At 54.0% G+C, this 15,145-nt stretch overlaps 1 pseudogene; it reads left to right on the forward strand.

The window, feature by feature from the left end:
- LOC138102495 (zinc finger protein 208-like) overlaps positions 1-15,145 on the forward strand; it is a 322,764-nt pseudogene that overhangs the window by 293,208 nt on the left and 14,411 nt on the right.

Genomic DNA, 15,145 nt, shown 5'->3' on the forward strand with positions numbered 1-15,145 from the left:
GGCAAACAGAAAGGTTGGCGGCTGTGACCAAGAAGGGATTCAAGGACTTAAATCTGCAGTTACAAGCTACGTCTAGGATGACAATTCAAAATCGGATGGCTTTAGATATGATATTGTTGAAGGAGCATGGCATATGTGGCTATCTGCATGGTAGAGATGATCATTGCTGCATTCACATCCCGAATGTTACACAGGAAGTAGAAAAGGATATAAGTCAATTAGAACAGATTGAAGGAAAGGTGAATAATATTCAGAAAGAGGCAGAACATAATTGGGTTGGAGAACTGTTCAGCTCCCTGGGAATTCGGATGTCCGGATGGATATCCTCAATTGTACAGTATGGAATCATGATTGTTATAATCATTTTAGTTGCCTTAATAGTATATAAGTGTCTTTTAGGAATGATTGTCAAGGAAGGTCAACACTCTCGGCGAATAATGAAGGCGATAATGCGAAGAGAAGTTCTGGCAGAACCAGCCACTCCACCTCCTGCTTATCGCGAAACGGCAACATGAATTGTTGAGCATCCTTGCGAACCCAGAAGAAGCTCGAAGGATGCTCAAAAGGGGGGACTTGTTACAAAAAGGATAGGATATTGGATTTTAGAAGTAGTAAGGCTAAGGCTCTGCTAGGCTGTAAGGCCTCAGGTGTAGAAATAGTTCTCTTGGGAAACAGGAATGGAATGTGCTGGGTGGGGAAGTTAGGAGTAGTGAATTAGCTGGGCATGGAGAACATGTCTAAAAGTAAATAGTTCTGGGTCGATATATGTGGCATGCAAGGGGGATTTCAGTGGTGGGAGTTCGTTGAGCATTATCTAAGACTAGACAACCATGAAGATATACGGCTTGGGGTATGATTATCAATTGTTAATGTTTTGTATGTGTGCCAATGTTTGAAACTGTATAAAGAGCTGAGTGAAACGATAGGTCTTTGGCAAGCCTGATTTGGGACACCAGTCCCCAGGTCCCCGGGCCCTGAATAAAGCACCACATAAACTGACTCTCTGTTGGTTTGTGTTTGTGGTCGGTGGGCAACACCACCTTCTCAGCTGATTGTATTTGTGTTCTCCTTTCCCTTCTGCCTTTCTTTGCCTGCTCTGTTTGTCTCTCAGTGTCTCTCTGCAGCCAGGGCAGCTCCCACCAAAGGCCCTCCCCTGATTTTGTTCCCAATCCACCAGCTAAAACAACCATGGATGAGGTGATGAAGGCTGGCAGTGAAATGTCACTGGAAGATCTTGCAGCACTTGGCTTTTGGCTCCTTCCTGAGACCTTTGCCTTCAAGGGCAGGAACATCTTCTCCTTGCTGGGAACTGGAATTCCAGATGCCTGGAGGGTGTGCCGTGGATGCCAGAGGGGCATTCCCGAGGCTCGCAGGGTGCTGGTCCTGCCGTGCCTCCCACGGGAGCTGTGCAGGGCCAGGGGACAAGGTCCAGCAGCTGGGTGGGCTCCCAGAGCAGACAGCAAAGGCTGCTTTGCTGGACATTTCCCAGCACATTCCCAGCTGGAAGCAGAGGGAGGAAGGAAAGGCAAGCGAGTCCCTGCCAGAAGCCCGGAAGGATTGGGGTGGGAAGGGACCCTGCCCGTGGGTTAGTGGGCTGAAAGCCAAGTGGAGCAAGACCTTACAATGCCATCTCCCTGCCAGCCTGTGCTGCTGACAGGAGCAGGGTGCCACTTTAGCCCTCTGTGGGTGAGACCAAACTGTGCATTCCACTCCCCTTATCTCATTTCTGATGAGCTGTTCATGATGGGTCCTTTGCAGGAGCTGCCCAGTGCACCCCCAACCCCTCAGGCTATGAGGAGCTGGCTGTTAAATGAGATAAGGAAGGAGAGGCAAACCCTGGGAGGCAGGGCAGTGTTTCTTTTTCTGCACACCAATGACTCAGCTGGGATAACTCCCTCCGGGGTAGCAGCAGCAGCACAGTCCCACCCAGCCTGAGGGCTCACCTCTGCTGATGGGCCATCATGGACTGAATGGCCCCAGCACAATGGGCAGCTGCAAGGACTGAGACCATCAAGGCTCCCAAAATATCCCATGACTCCCAGGATGACATCATTCCATTGTGAAACTGCCCACCCTGGGGAGGAGCTGAGCATTCCCCACCTGAACCTGAGCATATAAAATCTGGGTTTGAGGCCTTCTGGCAACACTCAAGAGATCCAGGGCAGGAGCAGAACTCCAACAGGACTATGGTCACTGCTGTCGACAAGACTGCACCCATCACTTGGACAGGACAGTGTGTCTACCACTGTGACCAACAGGTTTTGTTTTCTTTCCTTTTGCTTTGCATGCAGCGGGACCAGGTGGTGCTCAGCACAGGAACTAAGCACCACCGTTCTGCTCTTGTCCCAGGGTGCCTGGTTATACTCAGCCTTTGTGGGTTACAGCTGTATCATGGTATTTCTTGTCATCTCTTTGGTGAATTGTAACTCCCACCTTCATCTCTCTTGGGGCAGATCAGTGGGGTTCATTTCTCATGCCAGTTAAAACCAGCACGGTGTTTGAGAGGATTTTACAGTCATGATATGCCCGGTGACTTCTAGAGAAGGACTTGGGCAGGAGCGACCCCTAAGCCAACACACTCACGCCTTGTTTTTCCCTCCAAACCAGGATTTCCCACTCCCAAACCTTGGCCAGATGGAGGCGGAGGCTGTGAGAAAGAGGAAGATGCCCCGGGACACCCAGGCAGGTGAGGAGGAAGTCCCTGCCCCTTTCCCCCTCTCTCCTGCTCCATCTCCCAGCCCAGCATCACCCCCAGCTGCAGGACAACCCCGCTGCCGAGGCCGTCCTGCCGGGGACGGACTGGGGGGATCTCCTTCCCCTTCCCTGTGGCACAGAGGCAAATCCCATCATCTCCTTGTCCTTCCTCCCCCAGATGAGGAGCTGAGGATGGAGCCCAGGGAGGACAAATCCCCGTGGCAGAACCTGGTGGAAGAGGCCATTTTGAGCAGCTCCACAGCGCCGGAATCCAACGGGGAGGAAAAGCCCCAGAGATCCCACAGGAGGAGGGGCAGCCCAGGGAGCTCTGAGGCGGAAAGACCCACCCTGTGCCAGGAAGGCGGCCAGAGATCCAGTCAGAGCTCAAACCTGGTCGTCCATGGGCAGTGTCACGCTAGGGAGAAACGCTACAAGTGCTTGGAATGTGTGAAGAGCTTCAGCCGGAGCACCAACCTGATCCACCGCCAGATGATCCACATCGCAGAAAGGCCCTATGTGTGTGGGGAATGTGGGAAAAGCTTCAGCACAAGCTCCTACCTGATTCGCCACCAGATGATCCACACTAGGAAAAGGCCCTTCAAGTGTGGCGAATGTGGGAAGAGGTTTCAGACCAGCTCAAGTCTCCTCCTGCACCAGCAGATTCACAAAGATTAGAGGCCCTTCCGCTGCCCTGACTGTGGGAAGGGCTTCAGGTACCAACTCCAACCTCACCAGGCACAAACGAATCCACACTGGGGAGAGGCCCTACGAGTGTCCCAAGTTTGGGAAGAGCTTCATTTCCAGCTGCAACTTTATCCGCCACCAGAAGAGCCACACCGGGGAGAGGCCCTACGAGTGTCCTGAGTGTGGGAAGAGCTTCTCCAGGAGCTCTCACTTGACCAGACACTAACAGTGCCACCAGTAAGGGAAGCCCTGCGGGTGTCCCGAGTGCAGGAAGAGCTTTGTGCACTGCTCCAACTTCATCTCGCAGCAGAGGATCCATGTCGGGTGATCCACAATGACCCCCGTTGGGCAGAGACCTGGTGACCCCTGTTCCAGATGATCCCCATTGTGGGGGGAGGATGTTTGAGAGATTTATTTCCCTTCTCATTCTCGTGCTCTGATTTCATTGCTAAGAAATTCAATCCCTGTCCCCAGACTGGGTCTGGTTTTCCGTGCTGGTGCTCGGGGCAGGAGCTCTCCTGGTCCTTATCTCAGCTCCTGGGCCTTTCCTCAGCCAACCAAAGAAGTCACTAAACAATTTTTAGCCACTCTGAGCTTTTCTCACTGATGACTGCCCAGGTGCCAGGCAGATCTGCCGCACCCAGACCTCCCCACCTGGGCCCCCTCACCTCCAGTGCCCACCGGGAGCAAGATTAAGGGAGAGAGGGGAGGTTTCAGCACCTGCCCAGAGCTGGGGATGGGGCAGCTGGGGCCATACTGGTGGCACTGGTAGTGCTGGGAGCCCCCTGGCCAAAGGCATGAAGCTCTCAGGTGAGCCGACGGGGGTGGGAAGAGGAGTCCAGGTATGGTGGGAAAGGTGGGGAGAGGAGGGAAAATGGGTGTGTGGGACCCATAAAATGAGTTGGAGGGGGAGTGGGACCTCCTAAAGACAGAATGGAAAGGGGGCTGAGGACTGGGGGATGATGGGAGAGGCATGGGAAGGCTTAGAAATTGGGGAATGGAAGGGTGGGATCTCAAAACTGGGCAGGAGGGGGGTGGGGATTGGGAGGATTGTGTGAAAAGGGTTGGCAAAGGGGCAAAAGGGGGGACTGGGACCCCCAAACAAATGGGGGCAGGGGCTGGCAGCTGGGGATTGATGGGAAAGGAAGGGAGAAAAGAGAAAAAGGGTGCAAATGAGAGTGGGACTGCAGGAAGGAAGGTCCCATGGCGGCCGTGGAGCAAGGGGTTGTGGAGTGGGGATCTGGGGTGGCCCCCTGAGCTCTTGGCTTTCTGTGGGGTGCTGGGGGCTGCTGGGGGGGCACCCCCTGACCTGTGTCCTGCATAGACAGGGGTCTTCCAGGACATGGTAAAGTCCAACTGTTGTTTCATTAATGGTACTGACCAGGTGGGGTTTGTGGTGAGGTTCAGCTCCAGCCTGGAGCAGCTCCTGCACTTGGACAGCAATGTGGGGCACTGCGTGGGGGACACGCTGTATGGGGAGAAACAGGCCCGCTACTGGAACACTGTCCTGGGGTGATGTTATGAGGCTGCTTTATTCCTTAACCCTCCGCTCAATGCCCAAGGGCGCTGTGTCTTTAGGATGGACCTGGGGGTGGGGCCAGAGCCACGGGACGCGAGTGAGGGTCAGTTCAACGGCTAGAGCCCAACGGCTCAGGGGCTCCGGGGTCTCGGCAGGGCCTTGGAGGGAGTGCACTGGGAGCGTTGTGCAGCTCCTTGGGTTTTTGGTGTTCTGGCTAGCTGGAAGAAGGTTCTGTTGGGTTTTCTTGCTCTTTTTCCCTTCCCTCCCCTTTGCCTCGCTCCTATCCCATCCCTTCCCTCCAGTCCAGGGAGCCTGTGAGTTGGCCCCGGTGGGCCCGCGGTGTGGCCCCGGCTGGTCCGAGCCCATGTGTCTGTTACCTCTCCAGGAATTTGTTGTATTTCGGGGTTTGTTTCCCCTGTTCTACCCTGCTTTGTTTGGTGTTAATAAACAGTTTGGGTTTTTTCCCACTTTACGTTCTTGTGACCCACTTGTCTTACTGGTAGAGGAAAAGGAGAGGTCCTTTTCCCTTTGGAGGAGACACTCATTCCAGAGTGTTTCCTCCTGAATTCTTGTCTCCATAACCGAGACATAAATTTGGTGCCCGACTTAAGGGGAACATGGAAGTGAAAAAAAATCAAAACCATTTTGGTTTGGATCACTTTTGTATTGAGGTACAGCAGTAAGACTTTTCAGAGACTGAGAGCTTCAGGGCCCCTTGTCATCCCTTGGTCGATACTTAGATCACGTGACAGGGACCCCAAATGCCTCTCTTCAGTGCCATCCAGAATATACCATCGCTTGCAGTGTCCCAGATTCGGACCATCCATCTTAATATAGTTTCATCAGGCCGTTGGGTGCAATCCTTCCTCAGGGTACGAAGGCTCTCTATGGACAGGGACTCGGTAATGATTTCAGGTTCCACTTGCTCTGCTGGCTGTGAAGGTCCTGGCTGCCCATCACCATCCAGCGGGCAAATGGATTTGGCTTTGTGTTTCTTTCTCTGAACAGGGGCAATTGTTGTTGGTTTAGGCTCCCCATCTGCTTTAGCTGCAGCTGGAGTGATTGGGGTGTCTGCTGCCTTATTCTCCTGCCCCTCTGGCTGTATCTTCTGCCCTACAGAATCCAGCAGCGTGCGGTTAGCATTAGCCAGGACCCAGCACATGGCAATGAGCTTTTCCTTTTCATCAGTGTTGTTATTGCAGTTTTCCTTCAGATACTTCCCCACATCAGCTGGATTCTGAAATTGTTCAGGGGGGAGGTTCCAGGCTCCTGGGTCAGAAAAGTGCTTCAGGGTCAGGCCTATGTCCTCCCATACCCCACAGCACTTAGGATTTTCTGCAACTGGGGCAGGTGTCTGGGCAACCCCTCTGGAAATCTCAGCCCTTGTTTTAAACAAGTTGGAGACCACACTGAGAAACCCTGCTAGGTAACATAACAAGGAGGTGGCATCTTTGACATCCAGGGGAAACTGGACACTTTCAAAAGGTGACGTGCCAGATCTGAAGGGGAAGAAGGAGATGAAGGGCTGGGAGTTTTCATCCCCTGCTTTTCCCCTAACAAGCTGGGTGTAATTGCTAATACATTCCAAAAGGAAGCTACCAAGGCCAGAATGGGAAAACAACATGACATACACCTTCTCCATGGCTTCCATTACTCCAGCCAAACTTCGATGAATCACTGCCACCAGGCATATTAAAATGGCAGTGCTGATTCTTATTCCTGACTTATAAAAATGTAAGCCAGGGACACGACTGCCCATAGCTGTGGACATGTGTTGCAGTGGGGATAATGTAACACGCCTATATCAAACCAGGAGTCCCGTGGAAAAGAAATATATATAGATGGATTCTTGATAGATATTTCAGATGTTTATTTCCCCAGCCGCACGGCCGGGCTCTGCTGAGGAACTGTTAGAGTCACAGGGAACCGAGGGTCCTTGCCCGCGCAGGAAACACAAACCAACCCATGGGGAATGAGGCTGACCAGAGGCAGGGAAACCCCGTGTTTCTGTGCCCTCAGGGCCCCTCTCCCAGGGCTACATGGCAGGGGGAGGAGACCCCGACATTTCCCCCGTTTTATTTTAATAAAAGGAGAATGAAGACAACTGGATGGATAAACAAAACAAGAACAGTTTCAAAACAAAACAAGCCACCCTCCTGAGTCTTTAAATGTCCAAACAGATTCTGTGGAACATCTTAGGGCTGACAGAAGGGAGACAGAACTCTCTGAGCATGCTTTGTGGGGAAACTGAGGCAGGAGAGGGTTTAATTTCTTCCCTCCCCATTTTCATCCCCCACTCGGCACTGGAAAGGGATTTTTGGGGAAACAATTGGCAAAGGTATGGTTTTGTGAGGGAAACCATGGATGGAAAAACGGATTGGGAATACACTGGGGGTAATAGGACATAGGGTAAAAGGGAAAGGTGGGATTAGGAAAGGGAGACTGTAGGGGGGCCTACCAAGGAGATATTGTCTAACATGACTACGATTTTTAGCATATATACTGCCTTTCACAGGAACACCATCAGGCCCAGTGACCTGCGATGCTTGTAACCCTTTTCTACCTTGTATGATTTTGAATTCCACCACCTCTCCATCTCCCAAGCTTGGGATGCATTTTTCTGGGTTATTCTTTTTAATAGCAGTTCTATGCACCAATATGTCTTGCTGGTTATCACATCTTGTTATAAAACCGTAATTTTGTTTAACATTATACCATTTCACTATCCCTAAGTTCTTAGCTACTATGGTCTTTTCCTTTTTCCGAGTGGCTGCTGTTTTCTGTCTCGCTGTGTCTTTGCTCTCTCTTTTGGTCGCTCCCATGTTGGAATTGTCGGCGCTGCTGGTTCCTGCGCGCTTTTCCCGGGGTCAGCTTCGGGGCCGTGCGGGCTGGGCTGGGCCGCGCCGCTCCGTTTGCCGTGCGTCGCCTCCTCTGGTCGCAGCTTTGCTGCCGCTGCCTGGGGCTGCACCAATGTCTCTGCGCCCCCAAGCGATGCCCCCCCCGTGCCCTGCTCCAGCGCGCGTTTCGGCTGGGCGCAGCTCCGCTCTACCGCCACCACCACCAGCCGCCGCCCGCGCGCCGCCCCTCTCGTTCGGGCGTTCACGGGGCTCGCTCCACCACGCGCTGCACGGGGCCGGGGGGGCACCGCTGGGCAGTGCCGCTCCCGCCGCTCCCCGCTCCACCACCGACACTGCGGCTCGCGTGGCTCTGCCCGTGCACGGGAGCTGCCTCGCTGCTGCTCGCAGAGCGCTCGGTGCACGTGGCCTGGGTCGCACGGTCCCTGAGCCAGGCTTCCCTTCACCAGGACACAGCTGACATTGCTCAACAGTCTCGGTAATTAAATAATATTCACGAAAATATTCTTCCATCGGCATATATTTTGACTCAAATATTAACTATGTCCAAACGGTCTTCCAAAAGCCCTTGGTAAGAATTAAATCCCAAGAAACATAGAAAAAGTTCTTAAACAACCATGCCAGGAAGTGTTTCAGTTCTTTTTGAGCTTGAATCAAGCTAAAATTTACAAATCGTTGTTCAAGAATCATTTTAAGTTTAAGATAAATGTCCATATGCGGCTCTGAAAGCCAAGAGTCTTCCCACGGTTCCTCCATAGTTTAGATATGGAATAGCAAAACAAAACCAAGAAGAGGAATCCAAAGTTTCTAGGGTTTACTCACACAAATCGGTTGCTAAGGGATCAGGGATCGTTCTGCTCACAATTCCCCACCATTTTGTTGCAGTGGCGATACTGTAACACGCCTATATCAAACCAGGAGTCCCGTGGAAAAGAAATACATATAGACGGATTCTTGATAGATGTTTCAGAGATGTTTATTTCCCCAGCCGCATGGCCGGGCTCTGCCCAGGAACTGTTACAGGCAGGAGGAACCGAGGGTCCTTGCCTGCGCAGGAAACACAAACCAACCCATGGGGAACAAGGCTGACCAGGGGCAGGGAAACCCCGTGTCTCCCCTCAGGGCTACATGGCGGGGGGAGGAGACCCCGACAGACATGTACTTATGGCTAGCTTCCACAGAAAAATTATTAAATCAAACAGCATGGTCTTACTGCTGTACCTCAATACAAAAGTGATTCAAACCAAAATGGTTTGGATTTTTTTCCCCCAATTCCATGTGCCCCTTAAGTTGGGTGCCAAATTTATGTCTTGGTTTTGGAGACAAGACTTCAGGAGGAAACACTCTGGAATGAGTGTCTCCTCCAAAGGGAAAAGGACCTCCCCATTTCCTCCACCAGTAAGACAAGTGGGTCACAAGAACGTAAAGTGGGAAAAACCCCAAACTGTTTATTAACACCAAACAAAGCAGGGTAGAACAGGGGAAACAAACCCCGAAATACAACAAATTCCTGGAGAGGGAACAGACACACGGGCTCGGACCAGCCGGGGACACCCCGCGGGCCCGCTGGGGCCACCCTGCAGGCTCCCCGGACCAGAGGGAAGGGAAGGGAAGCAGTGAGGCAAGGGGGAGGGAAGGGAAAAAGAACAAGAAAAACCAACAGAACCTTCTTCCAGCTAGCCACAACACCAAAAACCCAAGGAGCCGCACAACGCCCCCGGCGAACTCCCTACAAGGCCCTGTCGAGACCCCGGAGCCCCTGAGCCGTTGGGCTCTAGCCGTTGAACTGACCCTCACTCACGTCCTGTGGCTCTGGCCCCACCCCCAGGTCCATCCTAAAGACACAGCGTCCTTGGGCATTGAGCGGAGGGTTAAGGAATAAAGCAGCCTCATAACATCACCCCAGGACAGTGTTCCAGCACCGGGCCTGTTTCTCCCCATACAGTGTGTCCCCCACGCAGTGCCCCACATTGCTGTCCAAGTGCAGGAGCTGCTCCAGGCTGGAGCTGAACCTCACCACAAACCCCACCTGGTCGGTACCATTAATGAAACAACAGTTGGACTTTACCATGTGCTGGAAGAGCTCTGTGTATGCAGGACACAGGTGAGGGGGTGCCCCCCCAGCAGCCCCCAGCACCCCACAGCAAGCCAAGAGCTCAGGGGGCCACCCCAGATCCCCACTCCACAACCCCTGGCTCCACGGCCTCCATGGGACCTTCCTTCCTGCAGTCCCACCCTCATTTCCACCCTTTTTCTCTTTTCTCCCCTCCTTTCCTATCAATCCCCAGCTGCCAGCCCCTTCCCCCATCAGTTTGGGGGTCCCAGTCCCCCCTTTTAACCCTTTCCCAACCCTTTTCACACAATCCTACCAATCCCCGGCCCCCTCCTGCCCAGTTTTGCGATCCCACCCTTCCATTCCCCAATTTCTAAGCTTTCCCATGCCTCTCCCATCATCCCCCAGTCCTCAGCCTCCTTCCCATTCTGTCTTTAGGGGGTCCCACTCCCCCTCCAACTCATTTTATGGGTCCCACACACCCATTTTCCCTCCTCTCCCCACTTTTCCCACCATACCCGCACTCCTCTTCCCACCCCCTCTCAGCTCACCTGAGAGCTCCATGCCTGTAGCCGGGGGGCTCCCAGCACCACCAGTGCCACCAGTATGGCCCCAGCTGCCCCATCCCAAGCTCTGGGCAGGTGCTGAAACCTCCCCTCTCTCCCTTAATTCTGCTCCCGGGGGGCACTGGAGCGGAGGGGGCCCAGGTGGGGAGGTCTGGGTGCAGCAGATCTGCCTGGCACCTGGGCAGTCATCAGTGAGAAAAGCTCAGAGTGGCTAAAAATTATTTTGTGACTTCTTTGGTTGGCTGAGGAAAGGCCCAGGAGCTGAGATAAGGACCAGGAGAGCTCCTGCCCTGATCACCAGCACGGAAAACCAGACCCATCTGGGGACAGGGATTGCATTTCTTAGCAATGAAATCAGAGCATGAGAATGTGAAGTGAAATAAATCTCCCAAACATCCTCCTCCCACAATGGGGATCATCTGGAACAGGGGTCACCAGGTCTCTGCCCAACGGGGGTCACTGTGGATCACCCGACATGGATCCTCTGCTGCGAGATGAAGTTGGAGCAGTGCACAAAGCTTTTCCTGCACTCGGGGCACTTGCAGGGCTTCCCTTACTGGTGGCTCCGTTGGTGTCTGGTCAAGTGAGAGCTCCTGGAGAAGCTCTTCCCACACTCGGGACACTCGTAGGGCCTCTCCCCGCTGTGGATCTTCTGGTGGCAGAGGAGACTGGAGTTTTGGCTGAAGCTCTTCCCACACTCAGAACACTCGTAGGGCCTCTCCCCGGTGTGGATCCGCTGGTGGCAGCTAAGACTATAGCTATGGCTGAAGCTCTTCCCACACTCAGAACACTCGTAGGGCCTCTCCCCAGTGTGGATCCTCTGGTGGCAGCTAAGACTATGTCGCTGCCTGAAGCTCTTCCCACACTCAGGACACTCGTAGGGCCTCTCGCCGGTGTGGATGCGTTTGTGCCTGATGAGGTGGGAGTTGCTCTTGAAGCCCTTCCCGCAGTCGGGGCAGTGGAAGGGCCTCTCATCTGTGTGAATCCGCTGGTGCAGGAGAACTCTGGAGCTGGTCTGAAACCTCTTCCCACATTCGCCACACTCGTAGGGCCTCTCGCCAGTGTGGATCTTCTGGTGGTGAATCAGGCTGGAGCTCTGTCTGAAGCTCTTCCCACATTCCCCACACACATAGAGCCGTTCCCCAGTATGAATCAACCGGTGTTGGATCAGGTTGGAGCTCTGTCTGAAGCTCTGCCCACATTCCCCACACACGTAGGGGCGTTCCCCAGTATGGATCAACTGGTGGTGGATCAAGTTGGTGCTCCGGCTGAAGCTCTTCGCACATTCCAAGCACTTGTAGCGTTTCTCCCTAGCGTGACGCTGCTCATGGACCACCAAGGCTGAATGCTGGCTGGATCTCTGGCCACCTTCCCGGTGCAGGGTGGGTCTTTCCTCCTCACAACTCCCTGGGCTGCGTTTGCAGCCCCTCGTCCTGCACGATCTCCGGTGGTTTTCCTCCCCGTTGGTATCCTGCACTGTGGAGCTGCTCAAAATGGCCTCTTCCACCAGGTTCTGCTGTGGGGATTTGTCCTCCCTGGGCTCCATCCTCAGTTCCTTGTCTGGGGGAGGAAGGACAAGGAGAGGATGGGATTTGCCTCCGTGCCACAGGGAAGGGGAAGGAGATCCCCCCCGTCCGTCACCGGCAGGACGGCCTTGGCAGTGGGGTTGTCCTGCAGCCGGGGGTGATGCTGGGCTGGGAGATGGGGCAGGAGAGAGGGGGAAAGGGGCAGGGACTTCCTCCTCACCTGCCTGGGTGTCATGGGGCATCTTCCTCTTTCTCACAGCCTTCGCCTCCATCTGGCCAAGGTTTGGGAGTGGGAAATCCTGGTTTGGAGGGAAAAACAAGGTGTGAGTGTGTTGGCTTAGGGGTTGCTCCTGCCCATGTCCTTCTCTAGAAGTCACCGGGCATATCATGACTGTAAAATCCTCTCAAATACCGTGCTGGATTGAACTGGCATGAGAAATGAACCCCACTTATCTGCCCCAAGAGAGATGAAGGTGGGAGTTACAATTCACCAAAGAGATGACAAGAAATACCATGATACAGCTGTAACCCACAAAGGCTGAGTATAACCAGGCACCCTGGGACAAGAGCAGAACGGTGGTGCTTAGTTCCTGTGCTGAGCACCACCTCGTCCCCCTGCATGCAAAACAAAAGGAAAGAAAACAAAGCCTGTTGGTCGCAGTGGTAGACACACTTTCCTGTCCAAGTGATGGGTGCAGTCTTGTCGACAGCAGTGGCCACAGTCCTGTTGGAGTTCTGCTCCTGCCCTGGATCTCTTGAGTGTTGCCAGAAGGCCCCAAACCCAGATTTTATATGCTCAGGTTCAGGTGGGAAATGCTTAGCCCCTCCCCCAGGGCGGGCAGTTTCACGATAGATAGATGTCATCCTGGGAGTCATGGGATATTTTGGGAGCCTTGATGGTCTCAGTCCTTGCAGCTGCCCATTGTGCTGGGGCCATTCAGTCCATGATGGCCCATCAGCAGAGGTGAGCCCTCAGGCTGGGTGGGACTGTGCTGCTGCTACCCCCGAGGGAGTTATCACAGCTGAGTCATTGGTGTTCAGAAAAAGAAACACTGCCCTGCCTCCCAGGGTTTGCCTCTCCTTCCTTATCTCATTTAACAGCCAGCTCCTCATAGCCTGAGGGGTCGGGGGTGCACTGGGCAGCTCCTGCAAAGGACCCATCATGAACAGCTCATCAGAAATGAGATAAGGGGAGTGGAATGCACAGTTTGGTCTCACCCACAGAGGGCTAAAGTGGCACCCTGCTCCTGTCAGCAGCACAGGCTGGCAGGGAGATGGCATTGTAAGGTCTTGCTCCACTTGGCTTTCAGCCCACTAACCCACGGGAAGGGTCCCTTCCCACCCCAATCCTTCCGGGCTTCTGGCAGGGACTCGCTTGCCTTTCCTTCCTCCCTCTGCTTCCAGCTGGGAATGTGCTGGGAAATGTCCAGCAAAGCAGCCTTTGCTGTCTGCTCTGGGAGCCCACCCAGCTGCTGCACCTTGTCCCCTGGCCCTGCACAGCTCCCGTGGGAGGCACAGCAGGACCAGCAAAATGCAAGCCTCAGGAATGCCCCTCTGGCATCCACGGCATGCCCTCCAGGCATCTGGAATTCCAGTTCCCAGCAAGGAGAAGATGTTCCTGCCCTTGAAGGCAAAGCTCTCAGGAAGGAGCCAAAAGCCAAGTGCTGCAAGATCTTCCAGTGACATTTCACTGCCAGCCTTCATCACCTCATCCATGGTTGTTTTAGCTGGTGGATTGGGAACAAAATCAGGGGAGGGCCTTTGGTGGGAGCTGCCCTGGCTCCAGAGAGACACTGAGAGACAAACAGAGCAGGCAAAGAAAGGCAGAAGAGGAAGGAGAACACAAATACAATCAGCTGAGAAGGTGGCACTCTGGAAACCAGACCAGAACTGACTGAAAATGAATGTGACAGAAAGAAAGAATTTGGAATTGTGATTTCCTATCAAAATACAATTTCCTGCCTTTCTCACAAACCTCCTCCTGCTGTCATTCAGCAGGGCTTTCACCAAGTGCTCTGCTGGGAGTGGATGTTCCAGGCTGCAGACACAAGGAAACCCGGAATGGGCTTCTTCCTGCTCCTGGGGAGTTTGACATCCTCAGCCGAGGAGATGAGGAGGCAGCAGAAGAAAAGGGCAGCTGGGGTTCACCCTTCCACAGGAATAAGAGGGGGAAAGTCTCTCGTCCTCTCTGTCTCTGCTCCCACAGGGATATGAAGGCTGATCCCAGACCCCCAAGGGTCACATTCAGGGCTGCCTTCCTGGAATGCTCGTGTGGATTGGAGGGGCAGCGTGGCAGCACCCGGATCTTGGACCACCCAGCTGCCCCCCCAAGTTTAGTTTCTCTGTCCCTCTCCTACCTGGGGAGTCCCGGGGCGGTCTCCAAGCCTCTCTTGTCTGGGAATGATTCGGGGGTGGGGATGGTCTCTGTCCCTCTCACCCCACTCAGTGCCTGGTGAGGGTCTCTGTCCTTCTCCCCTTGGGATCCTCGGGAGGTGCTTGTGTGGGTTTGGGGGTGTCTGTGTCGCTCTCACCCCAATGGTGCTTGGGCTGGGTCACCCCAGGGGTGAGAAGGACAGAGACTCCCCCGGCCTCCCCAGGTATGAGAAGGTTGGAGAGCCCCTGAGCGCACTCAGCAGTGTGAGGGACACAGAGCCCTTGGTCCCCAGTCCCGCACAAGCATTCCCTGGGGCAAGAGGGATGGAGATGCCTGAGCATCCCCAAGGGTGAAAGGGACAGGGACACTGCCTTGGGAATGCCCTGGAGTGAGAGGGACAGGGACAACCCCACCAAGCCCCTCCCCAGCATCCCCCAGGGAGAGAGGCACACAGACCCCTTGAGCATCCCCTGGGTGCCGGACAAAATAAACTTGGCAGAAATCAAACTTAACTCTACCTAAAATGCTTGGAGGAATGTTTGCTCTTCCCACAAGCCACTTGTGATGAAAACGCAAACAAACCCCAACCATGAATGATCCGACAGCCCAAGCAGTTATGGTGGCAATTCAAAGGTCCAGCGGTTCCCGCACAGCTCCAGCTCAGCTGCTGGCAGGTTCCTGTCAAAGAAAAGTGAATGTTCGGCCCAATACAGATGATTTAAAGGAAGGATAAACTCTGTGTAGCTGTCACAGAGGTGACAGGGATGAAGAGAAAAATGATTCTCATATTTGGCAAACGGCCCCAGCCTGTGAAAGAGAAGAGGGGGGAGAGCAAGGGCGTGACAGAGACAGAGACCTCCCCTGGGGAGGGGCG

This window comes from Aphelocoma coerulescens, unplaced genomic scaffold, assembly GCF_041296385.1.
Source record: "Aphelocoma coerulescens isolate FSJ_1873_10779 unplaced genomic scaffold, UR_Acoe_1.0 HiC_scaffold_77, whole genome shotgun sequence".
In the NCBI taxonomy this organism is placed as follows: domain Eukaryota; kingdom Metazoa; phylum Chordata; class Aves; order Passeriformes; family Corvidae; genus Aphelocoma; species Aphelocoma coerulescens.